The sequence below is a fragment of the Taudactylus pleione genome, unplaced genomic scaffold (assembly GCF_031769625.1).
Source record: "Taudactylus pleione unplaced genomic scaffold, aTauple2 ptg000845l, whole genome shotgun sequence".
NCBI classification, from domain to species: Eukaryota; Metazoa; Chordata; class Amphibia; order Anura; family Myobatrachidae; genus Taudactylus; species Taudactylus pleione.
This window is the reverse complement of record NW_028285247.1, coordinates 2,477,134-2,491,182: the sequence shown is the minus strand read 5'-3', so window position 1 is coordinate 2,491,182 and position 14,049 is coordinate 2,477,134.

The following is a 14,049-nucleotide window of genomic DNA, read 5'->3' as shown; positions in this document are numbered from 1 at the left end:
AAACATTGCCGCTAGCAGCTTGCCATGGTGTAAAGATGAATCTTTCAATAAAAGGAAAGGAATTCATGCTGACCATTGGTAGGGCACTGCTGCTGAACTCACTGCATATACTACTGTAGCTTTGCACCTCTTCCCACCCTTAATTTCCATGCAGTGACATAGAAATGAAGTGCATAGAACATGTAAAATAATGGCTATGAGCATAGTCCTTAAGTTTTACAACAGCCATATTACTAGTCACACAAAGAGAGCAATGGCACATATCTTACATGCATGCCACTGCTCACTCCGTGGCAGATGGCTCCCTCAAGACTGGTCTCACCGCTTGGGGCATTTTGTCCGGTCTATAGCTAAATGCACGCCAATGCATTTAGGAAAGAGATTGCTTGCTTTGTTCCTCTTATAGTGGCCATGTCCCTAGACGCACGCCTGTCAGGTTGTGGCATAGGATCTGCCATTACTCACCTCAGTGCCGGCTTCCCCTGATCTCTCAAATGGTCAGATGCCAGGTGCAGCGGTGAGTGATGTGATGAGGATTATACCTGAGGTCTGCTAGGACATCCATGTGCTCACTCTGTGATGTGGTTTCTGTGGTTACCATTACCGTTATGGATGAAGTCATGACAGTCTATGCCAATGGTAGCATTGGTTGCTGTCAGCTGACAGTATCCTTCAATGGACTGCTTCCTAAGGGTATATATTCCGGACTCTGGACAACAGGAAGTTGCCTGTACAACATTGCGACTTCCAGTGTAAACTTGCTATTGCAGCATTCCAGGTTACAAGCTCAGTTCCTTCTAGTGACTTGTTCCTAGTGTTATCCAGGGTGTGTGTACTCAGAATGTCTTCTGAGTACAATCTCCTAGAGTCATCTCCTGTGCTTATTCTGCATCTTAAACCACAGTGTGTGTATTTAGCACATCATCCAAGTACCAGCTCACTGTCACAAGCCGCAGCCTCGTCTTGTTGGACAATGATACTCCTGGTGAATCTCACAGGCCAGTTGCTGGGAGACGGAGACACCACACTATTAGTTCATGAGGTCCTCGCATTAGGCTGCAGGTCATCTCTGATGGAATGGGATTGGTGCTTCCTTCTTCTGCCCTGCTGATGTGATGCTCTGATGCCGGTGATAGCGTTTCACATGTTTCCGGTTCTGTTGTTTGCATTGTGTTGATCGAGTATCCAGTATCTCAGTCTGTCTGTCTTCAAGAGTCTCCTGCTGTTTGTGTCATCTAGGTGGCACAAGTTGCATTCTAGTGACATTCCCCACTTGTGTCAACTCGGTGGCACAAGTCACATCCAACTGTCTCCTGCTGCTTGTGTCATCTTGGCAGCACATGTTTCACTCCAGCAACATCCACCACTTGTGTCAACTTGGTGGCACAAGTCACATCCAAGCGTCAGTTGCCACTTGTGTCATCCAGGCAGCACAAGTCGCACTCCAGTGACAATCACCACTTGTGTCAACTCGGTAGCACAAGGCTGCATATTCTACCAGCCTCCAAGGCTGCAACACAGCCCAGTGGCTGCATACTCCACCAGCCCTCAAGGCTGCTACATTGCCCAAGTGGCTGAAAACTCTACCAGCTTTCAAGGCTGCTACACAGTCCACTGGCTGCTTATTCTACCAGCCTTCAAGGCTGCTACACAGCCCACTGGCTGCATCTCTCACCAGCCCTCAAGGCTGCTCTTTCATCACCCTTCAAGGCTGCTACCGAGTCCTGTGATTGCACCTTCCACCAGCCCTAAAGACTGCTACAAAGTCCAGTGGCCACATCTTCTATAAGCCTTCAAGGTTGCTACACAGCCCAGCGGCTGCATCGGTGAACTTTTCTCAAGGGGTACCCCCAACCATCATCCTCCATATCCTCAGCTCTGTTACTACATTATGGTGATCCTACTCAGACTCATGACACTCACAATACCATTCTCCTGTGCTAGCTCTACATCTGAAGCTGCAGTGTGCATACTTAGTACATCATCCAAGTACCAGCTCACAATACCATTCTCCTATGCTAGTTCTACGTCTGAAGGACAATGTGTGTACTTAATACGTCATCCAAGTACCAGCTCACAAAACCATCTTCCTTTGCCAGTTCCACATCTGAAACCTTAGTTTGTGTACTTAGTACATCATCCATGTACCATCTCCTAAATACCATTCTCCAGTACCAGTTCTGCATCTGAAGCCATCGAGGGTGTACTTAGTACATCATCCAAGTACTATCTTGTATTGCTATTCTCCTGTCCCAGCCTTGCGTCTGGAGCTACAAAGTGTGTACTAAATACACTTCTTCAGTACAAACATCTAATATCTTTCTCCTGTGTTTTCCCTGTGGTAGTGTTCTTCCATTCTCCCACTTGTGCCATATACCTTACCAAAAGGCTGTGTCCTGCTTGCTGGGTGCAGCTTAAACTCAAATCCCACTTGGAGGGGTCACTGGTGAACACCTCCCAGTAATTTAGACTCCACACCTTTGGTCAGGTCTCACCAACATCCAGTACTGGTGGATGAGGAAGTAATTTATCCAGGCCCCTTGCCTCCTGTTTCCTTCTCAACCTGGGTCCACATCTACTAACCTCTCGGCAAAGAATCATCTTAGCCCGGACATTACAAAGCCCATGTATTTAGTCGCATATAAATGTAATGAATTGACCTGTAGCATTATTCCTATTATTTACAATAGCCATCACCCTAATCACATAGAGCAGTGTCACATATCTTACATGTATTCTGCTGCCATACTCTGTGGTGGTCGGCTGCCTCATGGCTTGTCTCAGTGCTCGTTGTCCATTTTGTCCAGTTGATTCATCCAGTTGTCAAATGAAGCTACAAACACATGCAACTACAATGCAAGTATATTTTCACTTGGAAAATCTGCAATGTTTAGAATGGGATGCAGTCATATTGCCGGCAGACGGAATGCCGGGTGTCGATATACGATGCCCGAATACCGCCACCCGGCAATATGCCGATGTCAGTATCCCAAAGGTGAACAAGATACCAATGTTGGCATCTAGAAGCGCTGGAATCCTGATCGTCCAGATGGGTAAATTACTGCTTTGTCCCCATGGAAGGGGGGGTTAGGTTTAGCCACTCCGTGGGAAGATTAGGGTTAGAAACCCCCCAGGGAGGGTTAGGCTAGGGGAAGGGGTGGTTAGGGTTAGACATCACTGGGGGGAGGTTAGAGTTGGGCACCCCCTGGGAGTGTTAAGTTAAGGGTGCGGGAAGGGGGGGTTAGGGTTAGGCACCACCAGGTGGAGGTTAGGGTTAGGCACCCCTGTGGAGATTAGGGTTAGGCACCACCAAAGGAGGGTAGGGTTAGGGGGGAGGAAGGGGGAGGTTAGGGTACTTAACTACTGCTGTTGGGATTCTGCACCTTACGGGATTCCAGTGTTGGGATTCAGCTACCGGCATATCATACCGATTCTGTTTAGAACTCCTTCACCACTGGCCATATTTGGGGCACCATTGCCTGACATCCTTTTAGTGTGATCACCACAGTGGTGGACACCTCTTTGTACAGCGCATTCCACAGAGAGCTGCATAGAAATGCACAAGCTATCTTCTAAGAACATGTGCCCTATGGCTTGTAAAAGAATTGGCCAAGCAAGTAATTTTGATGAAAGATATAATGTCAAGTTGTCAGGCAAGATTCAGGATTGGAAAGGGTGAATTAACAAAAATAAAGGACACATTGAATGGGTTGCTATGGATGTCCAGAAAAGAGCCAAGGAAGATGATAATTAGATGGCCAGTGGTGCAGAACAGCAAGCTTCGAACAGTGAAACACCAAACAGTGGCATCCACATGACCTGAAACTGCTGTGAAGAAGGATCAAGAGCTCTTCAGTAGATAGAGAACCCTTTTTTGCCAAACTTAATTTGACAGGTACCACACCCCCAACCACGCCCCTAACCCCTCCCCTGGCACTTCCACTTTCCCTCCCCTTTTGATAGTGTTAATATAAATTTTATATTAAATTAATATAATTTTTATATGAATTTATAGTGTTTAATATTAAATTATACCATTTTGATCAAATTTATATAAAATGAGTTTTCATCGAAAGATGTTGCTATTTAATCAGGGAATGAAATCATAGTGTGTAATGAACGCTGTTAGATGAAGCAGTATCAGTAAGATGTTATGTCCCAATAATACATAGTTAGAGTAGTCTGTTTTCTAAAATAGGGTTACAAGCTATGAATATTGTTTATTTGATTCAAGCGAGATATCTATAAAAGTAAATAAATCTTTATCTAACAGACTGCTATGCCTATGAACAAAAGATCTGGCGCATCATGACACGCTGCTAACCGAAAAAAGCGGATGAAAAAGGTGTATTACACGGTATTGAACCCCCGGCAGCTATAGCGGTTCTGATAAATATTATAAGGCCAATAAAGGCGTGTTTAAAAGAATGGCAATTAAAAAATGGATGCAAAAATAAGATGCGTATACGTTACATAAATCGGCTAGGAAAAACTATAAAAGGAATATGATCTGCGTATCGGATATAAATCAGCAATGGCAATGTGACTTGGTATCGCTCATAGACCTTGGGGAGTACAACGATGGATTTAAGTATATATTAACCATTATCGATATACTCAGTAAGAGAGCTTGGGCTGTAAGCCTAATGTCTAAGAATGCTGCGACCATCGCTAATTCTTTTGAAAAAATATTTCAGCAGGGTTACGTACCATAGAAGCTGCAAACCGACCGTGTTAAAGAGTTTCTAAACAAAGCCCTAAAAAATATGATATACACCATTTTACGACCAACAATGATGTAAAGGCTGCATTCATAGAACGCTTTAACAGGACTTTAAAAACACGGATGTGGCGCTATTTCACAGCGCAGAATGTTTTACAGAACTTCATATACAGCTATAATAACACGTATCATAGAATGATTAAGTGTACACCATGTGAAGTGAATGCCTCTAACGCTTTGAGTATTTTCAAGACGACGTACAGTGATTACTTTAAAACTAATAAAATTCAGCCTCGTTTAGCCATCGGTGAGCACATACGCATCTCCAAATATAAGGATATATTTCAGAAAGGTTATGAACAGAATTATTCTGAGGAGATATTCGTCATACAGGGTGTGAACACTAAAGGACTTAGGGGGTCATTCAGACCCGCTCGCGAGTGCAGGACGCTCGCAAGTGGGTCAATGTTCCCCCACTGCGCATGCACACGACGGAGGGAGCTCCGTCGTGCGCATGCGCGAGACCCGGACAGCGACTGGCTCTCCGTCGCTCCGGGTCTCGCACCAAAGGGGGCGTGCTGTCGATGTTGATTGACAGCACGCCCCCTTTGGTGGGCGTGCCGGGGGCGTGGCTGCCAGACGGAGGCGTTCCCATGGGAATGCCTACCGTCTGAAGCCGGCCCCACTGACATCACTAGTGATGTCAGTGGGAGTAATTTTGGCTCTGATAGAGCCAAAATCACTCCAGGGCTTGCGGCAGCGAGACCCTACCGCAGGGTCTCCGTCGCAAGCCCGATGGTCGCGATGGTCAAGACCATCGCGACCATCATCATGGACGCTCGCATATGCTGTGGGTGGTCACCCACAGCTATGCGAGCGGCCAGGAGGCCGCTCCATTTTCATGGAGGAGGGCCCTGATTCAGAGCGAGCGCTCTGGTCAGAGCGTTCGGCTCTGAATCAGGCCCTTAAGCCGCTATATACGTTGACAGACCTGTACGGCGAAGCTATAACAGGCAGTTTTTACCCAGAAGACTTCAAAGATTACCCAAAAACTATAATGGAATTTACAAAGTGGAAAAGATTTTAAAAAATAAAATGGTCGGGGGTCGAAAATACGCGTTAGTCAAGTGGCGAGGATACCCCGCAAAATTTAACAGGTGGGTCGCTGCATCAAAGATAAAATATATATAAAGCACACCACGCTCTAAACAAGACGAGCGATGTATGACAAATCATTTTACAAAACCTTACCCAGCAAAGCGTCAGCGGATACTTTCCCGCATAATAAGATTTGTAACTACACAACAAAACTTGCAATGTCGATACACTTAAATGATGAATGGGAAGTGGCTCTTACAGAAATACAATACCCGCACACTTGGAATACATTCAATATATGCGATTGTATGTTGCAAATAACAAAGTGGGATGGCCCGGACACGGTTGTGATGAAAGTGTGCATTAAACCCGGCTATTATGAAACTATTGTGGTGCTACTCGATATATTCAACGCAGAAATTGATCGACATAAACTGGATATCGGGTTAAAACTATGGTATGACCCGCTTGAATGCGTAGTATCCTTTTGCAGTAAGCCATTGTATCAGCTCACAGCCGGCACTAAACTGACTAGAATACTGGGTTTACAGCCTAAAACAAAGTTTTTAAAGCCATGCGCCGACATCAACGGAGGACAATATACGTTGTATGTGTACACAGACACTATCGAACACCAGAGGGTTGGTGATAGTTATGTACCATTTCTACAGGCTGTTGAAATTAAGGAGCGTAACAATGAAATGGTCACAATTCGATACAAGAAGCCCAATTATATACCTTTGTGCAAAGCGCACTTTGACACGATTACCGTAGAGATAAAGAACGACCAGAATGAGAACATAGCATTTAAGTTTGGGAAAGCGATTGTAAATCTGCACTTTAGACATCGTAAAAATGATTTTTATTAACCGGACAGAATGGTCACTGTTAAAAATTATGGCGACCTGGCACTCTACGCGCAATTTTATAAAGCGCAACCTGGTAATGGTTTAAACATTTTTCATGGCAGAGCTTACATGTATGGATGCGGTTTAGGCTGTATTTTTCGAAGCCTTTTCAGAAAAGTGGTGCCTCTTTTCCGGAGAGGTCTAGAGTTAGCTAAACCCCACGTGAAGACTGTGGCACATAATATCGCGAAAGATGTTATTGGGCAAACCACAATGACCATGGTGAATAAAATACATGATGCGAATAAAGCAAAACAAGATGGTTCAGGAATAATATATACAAAAAAAGGTGTGTATAAAAGAAAACGGAAGTGCACGATAGCACTTCCGTCTTGGGGCATCCCCTTTTTAAAAAAGAAAAGGAGACAACACAAGTTAAAGAAGAAGGTAAAACCGAAGTGCGGTGTTGGTGATATTTTTTAAACAACATGTCTTTCATACACCCCGAGTCCGTCGAATGCGCAAAAACAGAGCTGGATCTTTTTGACGTGCCCCCGGCACAAACTAGTGTAGAGAAGAGTCTATATGTCGAGGTTCAACCTTTAGCAGCGTTATCCAACACAGCGCCACTTGAATTTTATATAGCGGCCAGCGGCGAACACTACTACGATCTGAACAACACCCTGCTGTGACGTGCAAAATCGTACGAACTGATAACACGGCAATAGCCCAATGGGCTCGGGTCGCCCTTATTAATTACCCCATAGCAACTTTATTCAGCCAAGTGGATGTTACTTTGAGCGACAGGCTCATATCACAATCCAACAATCTTTACGCCTACCGCGCGTACATTGAGACTATATTGAATTATAGCTCGGACGCTTTGTCAACAAAGCACACCACAGGATTATTTTACAAAGATGTGGCTGGAGAACATAACAACAGGGTGCTGGACAGCCCGAATACGGGTTTCAGAAAACGTGCAGGAGCAATCGTGCAGAGTCGCACGGTTGAATTGCTAGGGCCGCTTCACTGCGACCTTTTTCACCAACATAAACTCATTTTAAACACCGTTAACCTGAAGATTAAGATCACCAGAAACAAAAACTAATTCTGCTTAATGTCTGCTAAAGCGGATGCCTTTAAAATACAGATTTTTGCAGCGTCGCTGTTTGTGAAAAGAGTGCAGGTCTCACCGGCCATGCGGATTGGACATGTGCAGGCCCTGCTAAACGGCAATGCGAATACACAATTGACCGTGCTGGAATGAAAATCTACAATGTACCTGCAGGCAGTAGAGTGTTTAATCTAGAAAATCTATTTGTAGGTCAAGTGCCGAAACCGGTCATAGTCAGGTTTGTGGGCAACAAAGCATTTTCAGGAGCCCTTGATCGGAACCATTTTGTAGGTGTGTAGGGGGGGTGGTTGGCCAAATGCAGGTGTTCCCTTAGGAATGCCTGGTGTATGAGGGAGGACCTACTGACATCACAACTGATGTCAGGAGTGGACTTCCTGCTCTATTAGAGCAGGAAGTCCACTCAGCCTTGAGGCAGCCGAGACCCTACCACAGGGTGTCGTTGCAAGGCCGATGGTCGCGATTATTGTGACAGGCTCCAGAAAAAAAGAAAAAGAAAGACAATGAACACACTACAGATAAATTATATTCTGTACATAGAACCAAGCACGCGCCGTTATTTTAAAGGAACCTACATGTATGATATGTTGCCTACAGATAAACTGTCACGTTACCCCTGCGCATTTGTAACCAATATGCATAGTAGCGGACAGCCCGGTGAACACTGATTGGCCGTTTATTTTAATGAAGCGGGGATTTGTTATTTCTTTGATTCTTACGGACTTGCACCGGACAGCGTTATTTTCCCAAAGTTTTTACATTTTAATTCAAAAAGCATTTGTCACCAAAACCGCCGAATACAAGGCTTTTCAAGCGTTGTATGCGGACAATATTGTATTTACTTTATACTTTTGATGTGTAAAAACTACAAATATGAGGAAATTCTGTCCCGATTTAGTAATGATACAAAATGTAATGACCGTTTAGTTGCAGTGTTTGTAAGGCATCTGCCGAAAATGCATTGTTTTAGCCGCTATACGGATAAATGTATACAGAAATGTGTAACTTGTAATCATCCCTGCATTTAAAACATTTTCTGTACAATGTTTCATAATTATAATAAACAGTGGTTTTAAACTTTTTGTTGTTGTGAGCTTCTTCCATAAACACAGATTAGAAACAAAGAACAAAACAGACCGTTCTAAATCATAAACATATTTTATTGTAACATAAAAAGTATATATACAGATACATCGTCATTGCAACATCATAACAGTTGTAATCAGAACGATGTTTGAAGCATTTTATGTACAATAATTCATCGCTATAATAAACAAACATTTTTAAACTTTATTACAATACAGATGCTTAAAAACAATATACAATACAAATACATTGTAGACACAACCACAGGGAATCCTGAAAAATTTCTACAGTTCTTTTCCTAGGCATTAATTAACCGTGAGTCGTTAATAATAATAATAATAATAATAATAATAATTTTATTTATATAGCGCTTTTCTCCTGAAGGACTCAAAGTGCTTTACATTTGCCTTTACAGTACAAAATACAAAATAAGCTTAAACGTGGGACATTAGTGAAATGCTTGGGTGAAGAGGCAAGTCTTGAGTCTATTTTTGAAGGATTCTAGAGTGGAGGCCTCTCGAACTGTGCAGGGAAGTGAGTTCCATAAGGTTGGAGCCCCAAAACTGAAAGCTCGACCCCAGACATATTCCGGGAGATTCTTCGGTACTGTTAATAGCCATTTGTCAATGGATTGCAGTACTCGTGTGGGATGGTATGGAATCAGAAGCTGCTTTAGGTACCTTGGGCCATGGTCATGTAGGGCTTTGTAAGTTAGTTATCCAATCTTGAAAACAATTTGCCATCTGACAGGCAGCCATAGACAGTGCGTGTTATGTGGCTGGAATGGGGCTGGTTGGTTAATAGCCTGGCAGCTGCATTTTGGTTTTGTACCATCTGCAAGCGGTGCAATTCTTTTGCTGTGAGTCCAAGGTAGAGGGTGTTGCAGTAGTCTGGGCGTGATTATATAAATGCATGTATGACTTTGGGCAGATCTTCTGAGGGAATTAAGTGCTTGATTCTGGCAATGTTCCTCAGATGAAAGAATGAGGATTTCATTGTGGCTGATACCTGATGTTTAAGTGTCAAGCCACTATCCAGGACAACACCAAGATTCCGCACATGTTCAGTGTTTTGTAATTCTGATCCCCCAAGCGTAAGTCCTGTTGGTTGGCAATGCCATAGCCCTGACTTGTGACCGATCATAAGGACCTCTGTATTATCAGGGTTCAGTTGCAGATAACTGGCACTCATCCACTCCTGAAGCTCAGCTAGGCAGCCATTTAGGGTTGTTATGGGGTCCTTTGTACCTGGAGCAAAGGACAGGTACAGTTGTGTATCATCTGCATAGCAGTGGTAGACCAGGCCATGACGTCTGATTATTTCACCCAATGGTAGCATGTATACTGCAAAAAGCATGGGAGATAGTGTAGAACCCTATGGAACACCACATGGAAGTGGCACTGGTGATGAAGAGTTTACTCCAGAAAAAACACTCTGTGACCTGACGGTCAAAAATTATTTGAACCAGCTAAGGACTGTGCCATCCAGTCCACAGAAATATTTCAGGCACTCAATTAGAATCCCATGGTTCACAGTATCAAATGCTGCTGAGAGATCCAGAAGGATTAAGATTGAACAATGACATCTGTCTCTTGCCATCAGAAGATCATTAAGCACACATACCGGAGCTGTTTCAGTGCTATGTCATCCTGAATCCTGACTGGAATGGATCACAAATATCATGGGTAGACAGGCTGGTTTCCAGTTGCATTGCCACCACTTTCTCAATGACCTTTCCTAGAAAAAGAAGGTTTGATACTGGTCTATAGTTGGTCATGCAGTCAGGGTCTAAATTAGGTTTTTTAAGAAGTGGTCTAACAATTGCTTCCTTTAGTGGGTCTGGAAAAATGCCTGTTTGCAAAGAGCATTGAACTATTTTTGCAATTACAGGGCCAATCATGTCGATACACCCTATGAGAAACTTGGATGAGGCAGGGTCCAGATCACAGGTGGTGGGTTGCAACATTCTGATCATTTTGGCAATGTCTTTTACATCCATTATGTCAAAGCTGTTCCAGGGAGACAGGTGGCTTAACTTGGCAGGCTTGGTAGTTTGGCAATCCTTTGATGGCACTGTGGGGATTCTAGCCCGGATGGAGGATACTTTATCTGCAAAGAATTTTGCCAACTCATTGCATCTTGACTGGGAGAGGGTTTCATCAAGCTGCAGGCAAGCTGGTTTGCAAAGCATTTCCACTGTACGGAAATGCTGAGCTGGCCTATTGTTTGCTGCCTTGATCTCATTTGAAAAGAAATCTGTTTTCTTACGGGTGATTGTTGATTGATATTGTCCAATTTGTTTGATTAGTGTTAACTTATCCTTTACCAGGTTAGTCTTCCTCCATCGTCTTTCAAGTCTACGCCCCCTTTTCTTGAGTTCACTAACACTATTGTCAAACCAAGGGGCTTGACAGTGTGGTATGCGGGGTCGTATATGCACAGGGGCAATAATATCCATTGCAGCTGTCACATCTCTGTTATAGTGATGGACTAGAGAACAAGGATCTTCACAGGCCCCCATTACCACAGAAAGATCCAGGTTTGCTACAAGAGCCTGGGGGGTCATGCTCCTCCTTGGACGATGCCTTGTCAACTCCATGGGTAAAGTTCTATTTCGAGGGGTTGTAACTGAGAAGTGAATTGAGTGGTGGTCTGACCACGTGACTGGGTTTATATATAGGTCAGAGACTTCTAATCCAATCTGGAAGACAAGATCAAGAGTGTGACCACTTATATGAGTAGCTGAAGGAATGACTTGTGTGAGGCCCAGAGCATTCATTGTGCACAGGAGATCTTGGCCAAGGTGAGAGAGCTCATCATCAACCCATGCATTGAAATACCCAAGGATCAGCCATCTTTGATGCTCCAGAACTAGTCCAGCAACAATGTTTTCAAATTCTTGTAGAAATATCTTTCCATCTCCAGGGGGGCGGTAATAGAAGTACTCTGAATCCTAAGTCTGTAGAACTCCGAGCAGCAATGCACTCAAATGAGTGAGTAAATTCCATTGGGTGGACCCTAAGTTTAAGTTCTTTTCTAAAGCAGATTGCCACTCCCCCTCCCCTGCAGTTAAGTCTTGGGTTGTGGATGACAGAGTAATTTGTTAGAACTGCAGCTTCCAAAATAGGAGCTGCATTTTCATCTAGCCAAGTCCCTGTAATACAGGCAAGATCTGAAGATTCAATAAGGTCAGCAATTGTAGCAGTCTTGTTTCTTATAGATCTGGCATTGCAAAGGACGGACCTGATTGGGCATATCAGAGGGCTGTAGTTTTCTTTATATTGAGTATGGGGGCTCTGGGGATGTCAGTCACAGAGAGAGAGATTACAGGTCTGTTCTTCCAAGCACAGGGCCGTTTGATAGGTACCACTTCTATTTGTCTCCTATATGGAACTCGTGAAGCTGAAGGCAAGGAACTTACGTGGTTACAGAGGATAAGAGACTTTCGCCCTTGCTTCCTACGACTGCCCCATTGAGTTTTTTTTCTAAATCCCTAGGGATTTAAGAATGGAAGCCTGTGCTGGGTCAATGGGAACTGCTGCTGGTGGTGAAAGCTGGAGGTGTAAAAATACATTGGGTCATCGATGAGAGAGCATGAATTGCATTTGATGATGAGAGAAGATCAAGCATATTTTTCTGTTTTCTCAACTCTGTGTGTAATCCAGAAGTTATAATGGGATTCATGAGCAGTCTAATTTAATTTGGCTATTGCTGTGTTCAGTTGCGTCTCTCTTGTACAAAAGGTAACCCAGGGGTGCTTAAAACATTTAAGCGTCTTTTTTTATGCGATTGCAGTGACGGTGGAGTTGATAAATAGCCATCACCATCAGTATATGTTTCTGCCTTTAAATGGTCTAGGTGCATCCTATTGGACACATTGCCGACCACGGTAGATGGTATATTTAATTCCGCCATAGCTTGCTTAATCTCGACCCAACCTTTCGGCACTTTATGGCTCAACATGCTGTGGCTTTGCGTGATGCTTCTTATTAAATCCAGCATGTTGGAGCCCTGTACAGTATTCATTATAAACAGAAATATGCCTTTAGTGTTCCAGTTTGTGATGTGTTTAGACCCAGTCATTTTACTCAAAAGAATCTCACTATTTTTCCTATACCGGTCATTAACACCATCCAAAACTTCTTGATAAATGGCGTCAAAACCATCTGACTGACCAGAGTTAGTTGTTTGAGGAGCAGTTGGCGTTTCAGGTGTTAATAGAGTTAAAGTTGACATCTCTCTATCAGACTGTTTACTCAACACCAGATATTTCTGCAAAGCGGCGGTGTAACATTTAGCCTTATCATATTCCAATAAATCATTATTCCGTACTATGTTTATGATCTCTACATCTAGGCCTTGCACTGCTGTTTACGTATATCATCGTTACTCGCTTTGTTGCGCAAGCGCTCTATCTGCTGCTGAGGCACCAGATACATTTTCTCAGCGTATTCCGTCAACAGTTAGTCAGAAGCCCCATTTTTAATGGTAGAGCAAAACCAAGCAATGAGCCAATAAATCCACCAGACTGTTTCACCAACCGCTTCTTTTTACCAATGGTGCATTTCTTATTACAAAGCGATTTTATAAGGTTACTGTCACAACTCTCAGATGGCAAATGGACGCAGCCCATATTTGGGGATTGGCGTGATCTTTTTCTGAGGCGCGGAGTCTAATGTGCCGGCGGTGTTCACCAGGGACCCTCGCAAGAGGGTATGGGATTGGCTGTGTCCGAAACAGATCGCGGCCCTCAGAATAGGTTCCCCAATACAGGTGCTGGTGAATTCTGGATGGAGTGGAGACTTTCAGAGTAGTGAACAGGCCGGATCAGAACCAAACGGACAACAAGGTACCAGGGAGCAGACATGTGCAGATCGCAGAGGATAGCCAAGGTCAAACCAGATTACCAAATGCTGTACCAGGGATTAGACAGAAGCAGGTCAGAAACAAAGCCAGGGTCAGGAGCAGATTTGCAGAAGCTGATTGCAGGAATCCTCTAATCAGTGCAGCTGGTGATTTCACTGAGCTGGATAATAGACTGCAACTGATGTTTGCTGAGTAAGTTCACTGGAACAGCTTGTGATTCCTAAACTGGAGTACAGCAGCACACAAATCAGGACACAGAAACTGTAGATATTGAGCTAGATGGCAGTGATGGA